Source organism: Poecilia latipinna, unplaced genomic scaffold (assembly GCF_001443285.1).
Source record: "Poecilia latipinna isolate Pla-1442-1.1 unplaced genomic scaffold, P_latipinna-1.0 Scaffold102, whole genome shotgun sequence".
Classification (NCBI taxonomy): domain Eukaryota; kingdom Metazoa; phylum Chordata; class Actinopteri; order Cyprinodontiformes; family Poeciliidae; genus Poecilia; species Poecilia latipinna.
This window is the reverse complement of record NW_015112718.1, coordinates 417,544-425,549: the sequence shown is the minus strand read 5'-3', so window position 1 is coordinate 425,549 and position 8,006 is coordinate 417,544.

Below are 8,006 nucleotides of genomic sequence, written 5' to 3'. Positions count from 1 at the left end.
CCGGAGCGGCCAATGCGGGGTCTACTCTTATATTATGTCTATGGGAACGCAACATTAGCCTGCCATTTCCTGGTAGCGAGCGTGTGCTATCCAATAGGGTGTGGCCTTAAAGGGACATTACTCGAATTAGCTTTTCAGGCTAATTGCCTAAGACCAGCAGAAAAACAGACTTTTGTTGTTGTTGTCTTTTTTAAGTGAATACATTGAGTCCAAGTAACCCATAAACAGGGTGATTGAGAAAACTCTTTCCTATAAACATAAAATAGTTAACACAGGAACTATAAAGGGCCATAATGAAAAAAAAAAATGCAAATGATCCATAATTTTGAAGCTATTTCCAAATTAGGGCCCCCAAATATTTGAATACACTCCTTGATGAAAAAAGATATCAAAATAAGCAATATTAAAAAAAAAAATACAATTAATTATTCTCTCAATTAAAAAGACAGATGGAAATGGTGGCATATGGAGTTTTTCTCTGTTTTTTTTTTTGTGCTGTATGTGCATAGGATTTCTACAACAGAATGAAACTAGCGATATTCATTATTTTGCTGGAAATAATAGGCTTTTTTGTTTTTATTGAGTTACCGTTTTCTCCTTTGCATAGATGTCACAGATAACAAAACACTGAGTTTAATCTACCTAAAGTTCACACATTAAAAGCAGGCATTTGATCATTGAGCTCCAGCCCAACTTTAAATAAATAAATACATAAATAAATTTGAGCCCTTCACTTTCACAATGAAGCAGAATTTTACTCTGTAAATATTTACTTTTTTTATGTATTTGTCCTTCCACCTATCCTCTCTCAACCCCTCCCAAAGTGTCAAGCTAGAGGCCAACTGTATTTTGCAGCCAGAAGAATGAAAACATCTCTTTGAATTGAAAAGGTTGCTGACCCCTTATCTTCAATTTGGCTGTGATTATACTGAAAGAAGAGGGCGCTCTTCTCTGCACAGGTTATAACAAAATCAACCTTAGGCATGCATTGTAGGGTTTTCAGCTAATCTGGTGGATTATTGGAAATATTTTCTAACAACCTGTTTTTTCTACAGCGTAGAGATTTCCTTGAACTTTGTTTCTTTATCTCTAGAGAGCAAGACCTACCTCCTCTCTTGAATATGTGGAGACATTGTGTGATGCAAAAAGATGCTAAAACAATTGTCTTCTAAACTAAAAATCTGAAAATTAAGACAGTCTTGTTACGTTTTTCTATTAATTGCATCTATCCCCAGAAACCTGTATATTTTGAATACCTGCAATGTGGTCTTTAAAATACAATGCAGGTCAGAAGTTTACGCATTTATCATTGGCACAAACCTCAAAACCACCAGAACCAATAGTAGTGAAATAGAGCTGTAGCATGATATTGCCACCACCATGCTTTAGGCTGTGTAAAGTGTCCTTAGCTTTGGGAGCCTCACCTTTATGCCTCCAATCATACTTTTTTTTCATTGTAGCAAAATAACTTAAAATATTTCTCCTCTGAGCATACAAAACGCAAAAGTCTCTATCGATCCCTCAATTCTTGTCTTTTCTCTGCCCATTGACAATCAAAAGAGCTCCTTAGTCCCTTGCATTCCCTCTAAATGTCAAAGGTAGGCTCTCTCTTGACCTCGACTCCCTCTCTGTGAACTCGGTGGCATCCTGCGACGATGAGAGGCCGGGCATTTCATCACACACGGGCATTCTTTTCCCACAGTTTCTGCAGAGGAGTGAGATGTCAATAGCACTTCCTTCGAGACATTATCGGACACTGTGCTGGAGCCTTTTGTGCAACGAGGGTCCCAGTGTGGCATGGAGGTGATTATTAAGACTCCCTGCTGTTGGCAGGATAAAAGCATCCCGAGATGAGCTCAGGAAGATGCTGCAAAAAGAGGATAATAAGTAAAACTGCTCTGAAATATCCCTTAGAGTGAGTCTTTTTTTTTTTTTTTTTTTTTTGTCTTCGGTCCCAAAGATTGCAGTGATTAGAGAAACAGAGGAAGAATCTTAGATAAGTGTGAGGTTGGTAAGAAGATCTTCCTCTTCTGACTTTAGTGCAGGTAATTTAACTCTGCAGGCAACGCAGGAAGTGTTTCTTTTGGTGTGTTAAATCGTTCTAAGATGGAGAAACAAAATTAGATCACTCAGTTCTGCAGGAAATATTCACGTATTTCTAGATTTGTCGGCAAATGATGTACATTTGGAAATCTGGAAAAGGGCTTTTCAAGTCTCCTTTTGGGGAAGTATATTTTGTAACATTAATGGCCAAAAAAAAAAAAAAAAGACCTGTATGTCACTTCACAAATCACAGTGAAATATTGAGACAATTTTCAACAATTGAGATGTCACAGGGAGTCACCCCGAGGTAGCCGACCAATCAGCTGTGGGTGTCAGGACTCGAGACGTCACTGTTCATTCAGTTTGCAAGCTGCAGTTGGTGACCCTACCTGTTTACCCACAAAGCGTCGACACTGAAAGTGGGAAGACCCAGACTTTGTAAAGCTGAGTGAGGGAAATGGGTGTGTATAAATCTGTGTGATGACGACAGACAGCTGGAAATCCAATTCTCCAGCCCTGTTATTTTGTCGACAGACAGAAAAATCTACCACTTTCTTTACCATTACTAACATGCATTTGCATCCATTGTTTTAATCTGAGATCTCATCATGGTCTCTTGAGAGAAACATGGTTCCCTCTACAGAGCATTGTCTGAAAAGATGACCACCATGTTACCATGTTCAAACTACGACTTTTTTACTTCCATTGGCAGCTAGTTGTGCTGCAGTTCTCACACTACTGAGTCTTAGTAAATTAGAATGTAATTTATTTTAGTTATTGATTTAAAAAATATATATCAAGCCAATATACTGTATATTCATTACACACAGACATGTGTCTTAAGTGTCTTAAGTGACTATTTCTGTTAGTTTGGATGATTCTAACTTACAGCCAAGAAAAAAAATCATATAATACATAAAACCAAAAAAAAGAAGAAATTTTTTTTTTTTTGAAACCAAAACTTTAAATTATGGCCTACACAATCATTGGGAAGACGACAGATTTCACAGTTGTAGACACAAAGAGGGTCACGTAATGATTGTAATGATTGTATACTACTTTGTCTAGGATATATATTGAAATGTTTTTTTGTTTTTTTTGCACTAAATGTCTGAGACAACAACAAAAAAAAAGACATCTCCTCCTGAAGAACATAATACTGAAAAGTAATTTGGTGATGTGACGTTAATGTCCAACTGTCATGCAACCTCCTATACACACACACACATGCACACACGCGCACACAATGAGAGACAGACAAAAAGGCTCACAGCGTCTGAGATTATGTTCACTTGTTTTACATTTCCCAGTCAATAGCAGAGGTAGATGATGGAGCATGACGTCACAGAGTTCAGCCATCCGATGCTGGTCCTGCTGGGAAGTCGGTGGTCCCAGAGTGACTGTTAATGCTGGGTAATACCAGACTGGATGATGTCATTGTAGAAGCACTGGGACCACAGGGACACAGAATGACATAGTGATGCACCGGCACACCACCAACATGACAGATCTGAGGTTAATCGAAAAATATTTTTCTTTTCTTCTTGTTATTTATTTTATTATGACTCTGTGTGGAGACAGAATTTTGCACAGTGCACTAAAATGTGTTTTACAATGGCTTCTAAAAAATACTGAAACCTCATAAATGTTTTCTCATAGTGTACCCCAGAACTTTAATGTATTTTATAGGGACATCATAAGGCAGACAAACACAAAGTAGTGCACAACTGTAAAGTGGATGATAAAGGATACATGGTTACAAAAAAGTACTAAAAATCACAGTACTAAAAATCTGAAAAGTGTGAAGGGAATTTGTATTCAATCCTCTTTACTCTGTAACGCGAAAAGAAAATGAGCTAACTTTGAGCTTTCCTCGTGCTGTGGGGCGTTTTCAGGGAAGTGGAATCAGGTTAAAGCTCGTGGAAGATACTGTAGATGACGGAAAGAGAAAACAAATGCGGGGTTGCTCCCAAATATTTGAGAAAGGGACAAAAGGTTCTCCTTCCAGTTGGACCGGAAAAAGGCAGTAAACGCCAGACTAGAGCTGGAATACAATGGAGCGCCTGTTTTTCTGTGAAAAAGTTTTAAAAAAGCAGTGCATCGGCTAAAAACACTGATGAAATGTAATAGTTGTAATGTGATAACATGAGAAAAAGCCAAAGCAGTATGAGCGCCTTCGCGAAGGCACTGTATGTTATTTATGAAGCAGTTTGGTAGCAAGCCATCAGCAGCTGAAGGCATCGTGGGATGCTTAAATGAGTCAAAAGGAATGACAGTGAGTTGTGATCTCTTTGTCAGGGACTTTAACAAGCTATGCATGTGCAGAATGAAGCTATATTCATTCTTTATTCTTTTTTTATCCAGACAAACCAAATCAGTTTCGTTTATTTTTTTGTGTGTATTCAACACAAAAAGCACAGTTTCGCTAATAAATCATCTTTGGTGTGTTTGATTAAATTGCATTTCATAAAAAAATAAATAAATAAAAAGAAAAGCCCTGAAGCAACCAAAAATAAATAAAACCTGAAAACAGTTTCTTTCATCTTGATCCTCTGAGAAAAAAAAAAAAACATCTCGCTGTGAAGCAGAGGGAAATTCTGGATCTTTAAAGAAAATGGGGCATGAAATTTCAATTAGACATGTCGAGATCCTGAGTAATTTGTATGCTTTCTCCTTCTCCCCCCCCCCCAACCGTATTTTTAACACTTGTTCATCTCTTGTGGACGAATGTTGAAGAATCCCTGACCACGAAGTTCAGCCTCTGGAATAACCCGGTCTAAACAGTCTGATTGGAGAGCAGGAAAAACAGCCCGACTCTGAGCGCAGGACGAGCAGGTGCAGGTGAGGCAGCGATCGATTTGGTTGTCTGCAGATAAAATAAGAAATCAAAGGGGCTGCGGGGATGTGGAGGGGGGATGGCTGGAGTTGTGACAGCGCTCCCTGACAGGCCTTAGGAGGCTCCAACAGATCTGAGACGGAGTTTCCCAGAAAACAAACAAAAGGCTTCGTTAAAGCAGCGACTGCGCGCTCTTTCTCTCCTTAATGGAATTTGCTCTTTTGCCTCCCTTTTAAATCCAGAAGAAGAGGTTGCCTTCAAGATCTTGTTTGATGGAAAGCCAATTGTCCTTTCCTTCAGTCTCTGGCGTGAGCTTTAACAAGAACTGCCCTAACTTTTCAGAGAAAATAGTCCAATTTAAGGTAGTTATTTCTCTGTATCGCCAGCCAAAGCTTTCTGGAGCATTCTCAACAAAGGCAGCATTTTATTGCGCTTTAAAAGGCGCTGGCGCTTTATTCCCTCACCGACAGATTTTCAGTGCAAACAGGTGGTCAAACCAACCAGTGGAAAGTTAATCATGAGATAATTTACCACTGATTCATTGAAGTTCTTAAACGAGGTATTCCCAGCAACTCTAATGAATACAACAACAACAAACCACAGGTCAATTTGCACTCTTTGTTTTAAAACTGGCCCCAAGCTGCACGGCCGGCCCGCGTGTCATTCTTTGCCCTCCAATCAGCTCAGGAAAACGAGGGACTCAAAGCAGTGCAGGGAGAGCGTTCCGCTACCTTCATTAAGGCTTAAAAGCATGAAAAACTCCACTCGCACCGAAGGCACACACACACAGGCATGATTAACTGCGCCTGTCGTCAGGTGAAATCTGTTTTAACCTTCAGCTCTCTTTGTTGTGATGTTTTGACGGTTTCCATGTGAGAAAAGCACAGAACTGCAGCTCCAAAATGTCACAAGCTGAAAATGTCTTCCTGTTCTCCGGTTTAAACAAATGAATCCAAATATTTGGAGAGGAACGTGCTTTGAGAGGGTCCTCTTCTTTTCTTTTTTTTGACATGTTTTGTTTTTTTAAATGTCCTCCGATGGACGTTGGAGCACGTTGCAAAAAAAAAAAAAAAACCCAAGTAGGGGGATATGTGCTTCGTTATTAAGAGATCGAGGTGATCAGTGGCAATACTCAAGTAGGGTTATTGAACAATGCTTAATTATGGACTAGAAGTGCAGAATGTGTCGAAGAAAAATATCTCAGAGACCATGACACAACCACTTGCTTGTTTTAATACAGTTTTAATACATATTACATTGATCATAAATTGGAATCTAAAAGAATGTATTTTTCTTGTAAAGTTGTCATTTCATAGCATCAAATAATATCTTGCTTTGGCCTTATCTGTACACCTTCAGTCTTGAATTTCATTTTTTTTTTGTCTTTTTACAAATTCAAGTATTTCTAAAATTATTAAACATTCATTTTTCATGTAAATTATTATTATTTTACACTTTTTCCAAACACTTCATGGTTTCATTTGCTGTCATGCTTATCTGTCTGTCCTGGAAAGCTAGTTAGCCTAAAAAAAAATCATTTGATTCCCTTCTCTCACTGCGCTTTTGTTTCATGAGTAATAAAGACCGCTACACACAAGCAGTGTATAAAATACAGACCATAGTGGCATATATAAACAATTCAAAAATGTTTTTTGTGCACACTGAAGTTATGTTTGTCTGGTGTTAAATTGAAATTGATAATCTGAGAAATTCTGCACCTGCAATATGTTGTTGCTTCATGCTTTGCAAGACCTTCCAGCGACACCTGATGCGATAACACCTAAAACTTTGTCAAGCCAGGCATTACAGTTGGGGCTGTGGGGATAAAACATTTTTTCAAAAGACAGCATATTTTCACTTGTGAGAGCATTTGCAAGCATAAAAAAAAATTGCCCCCTTCCTTTGAAGACTGAAGGGTTTGACAGCTTTGCTATGCACAAAAAAGCAAGGACTTCTCAGCCCATACAAGGTGGAGCAAGTTGGGCTAAACTGACCTGGTCAAGGTGACAAAATTGCAAAAATATGCGATTTGACGGCATTTTGATAAGTGGGGGAAAAAAAGGACTGAAACCCACTGACATATTACAATTTTATTTGCACATTTTTTCTTGCATCTTTTTAATTCTCCCACCAAAAATGTTAAGAAGACAGCTTTGCCGCAAAAAACCTATAAAAGATGTAACGACAAGACTAAAGGGTTTTATGAGTTGAAATGTAAATGTAAATGTAAAGAAAAAAAAAAAAACTTAAAAATGTTGACACTGATTTTCACTCTAATTATTTTCTTTGTATATACCTTTTAAATTACGAAAGGCCACTCGCTGTAATTCAAGGTGTTCTGGAGCTTCGCCCTCAAAAGTGGCACATAATTGCAATTTATTATGCATTAGTCAAATCAAGAGTCAGCCAGGACATTGCAGCTCTCCACATGAGGAGCCAACATTTATTCTCAAATTAAAGGGATGATTTTATAAGGAGGCACAGAGTGAGGAATAATAATGTTATAAACCCAGGTCAAACAAACAGTTGATAGGATGTTTAATTATTCAGCCGTGGCAGTTTGCTGAGATAATGGCTTCTCAGACCTAATGAATTTAACTAAAGAGAAACGTGACAGCTCCTGTTTTGATTCGCCATCCGAGCTTTGATTTGGCTGGGAAGTGTTACCTCGGAGCATCTCCGCATTTAATTGCTTCCAGCCAAAGAAATATTTGTACAAATTGCACAGTGAGGCTTTACAAGACGAATTAATCACCTGCCTCATTCATTATTTCTGTATTTTTATGAGTAAGAACTGATCCAGAGAGGACAAAAAGGACCTGATCACTATTTGTACCTTGTGTTAGCATGCTAGTTCAAGCGCTTTTGTTGAAATGTATGAAGATTGGGTTGAAATCAATAAATATGAGGAACTTTAGAAACTTTTGGAAGGTTTTTAAAACTCTGACTCTGGTGCGCCCAGCTGATTTTGTTGAATCAAGTTGGAATTGGACGTAAGTTTTATTTATATTTTAGCTACAAGGAAATATTTAAAGCGTTTAATTGCAAAGAGAAGTATTGTAATACATACTTGTTTTTGCTTTTATTGAGACACAGGGAAGCTGCCACAAAATAAGGAAGTTATGAA